The sequence below is a fragment of the Arachis duranensis genome, chromosome 8 (genome assembly GCF_000817695.3).
Source record: "Arachis duranensis cultivar V14167 chromosome 8, aradu.V14167.gnm2.J7QH, whole genome shotgun sequence".
Classification (NCBI taxonomy): Eukaryota; Viridiplantae; Streptophyta; class Magnoliopsida; order Fabales; family Fabaceae; genus Arachis; species Arachis duranensis.
The window spans coordinates 15,569,584-15,571,223 of record NC_029779.3 but is presented as its reverse complement, the minus strand read 5'-3'; positions in this window follow the sequence as shown (position 1 = coordinate 15,571,223).

The following is a 1,640-nucleotide window of genomic DNA, read 5'->3' as shown; positions in this document are numbered from 1 at the left end:
TGGTTATACCCAGAATATCCATCAAGAAAACAGTAATAGGCATGGCCAGCCAATCTTTCAAGCATCTGGTCAATGAAAGGTAGAGGAAAGTGATCTTTTCGTGTGGCATCATTCAGCCTCCTATAGTCTATGCACATCCTCCACCCAGTCACTGTTCGTGTTGGAATAAGCTCATTCTTTTCATTAACAATGACAGTCATCCCCCCTTTCTTAGGTACTACTTGCACTGGACTGACCCACGGGCTGTCAGATATGGGGTAGATAATCCCAGCTTTACACAACTTCAGGACTTCCTTTTGAACAACCTCCTTCATTGTGGGATTCAATCTTCTTTGGGGTTGTACCACTGGTTTGGAATTCTCCTCTAAAAGTATCTTGTGCATGCATACAGCAGGGCTTATGCCTTTCAAGTCATCAATGGTCCATCCCAACGCCTCTTTGTGAGCTTTCAAAACCACAAGGAGCTTTTCTTCTTCCTCTGCATTCAATGTGGAATTGATGATCACTGGGAAGCTGTCCTTCTCACCAAGGAATGCATATTTAAGATGAGGGGGTAGTGGTTTCAACTCTTGTTGTGGTGCCTCTTCTTTCGTAGCTTCACTTGGTTCCTTTGATGCTTCCAATTTGTTCCCTTCTTGTCCCTTGATGTTGTGGACTTCCTCTTGTTTCATTTGATGGTTTGTGTCAAGCACTTCTTCAACCAAAGAGTCTACTACATCAATCCTCATGCAATTTTCTTTCTCAACAGGGTGTTGCATTGCTTTGAAGACATTTATGGTCATTTGCTCATCATGCACTCTGAAAATCATCTCTCCCTTTTCCACATCAATGATTGTTCTAGCAGTGGCTAAAACGGGTCTACCAAGAATAACTGAATTATTCCCCTCTTCATCCATATCTAGGACCACAAAGTCGGCTGGGAATATAAAATTTCCCACTTTCACCAAGAGATTCTCCACTACTCCATTTGGTATTTTGATGGATCTGTCAGCAAGTTGGAGTGACATCCTTGTGGGTTTAAGCTCTTCAATCATCATTTTCTTCATCATGGTAAGGGGCATTAAGTTAATGCTTGCTCCCAGATCACAAAGTGACTTGTCAACAGCCATGCTCCCAATCGTGCAAGGTATGAGAAAGCTGCCAGGATCTTTGAGTTTTGGAGGTAGCCCTTTTTGAATAATGGCACTACACTCTTGATTGAGAATCACCGTTTCTTTTTCTTGCCAACTTCTCTTCTTGGTGATCAATTCCTTAAGAAACTTTGCATATAATGGCATCTGTTCCAGAGCTTCTGCCAATGGGATGTTGATTTCAAGTTTCTTGAAGATTTCTAAGAACCTTGGGAATTGTTGGTCTTTTGCTCCTCTGTGTATCCTAGTTGGGTATGGAAGCTTGGGTACATAAGCTTTCACTCCTTCATTTTTGTTTTCTTTTTGTGGATTCATACTCTCCTTGCCATCACGGTTGCCTCCTTGACTTGGTGGATTGCCTTGTGGCTTGACAACCTCCTTGCCTTTGTTAGATGTTGAAGCCTTTTCTTCATCTTGCCCTTCCACATGTACCTCCACTGTGTCTTGCTCTTTGGGTTGTATTGCTTCTTTATTTGAACTTTCACCAACTACCTTGCCACTCCTTAACTG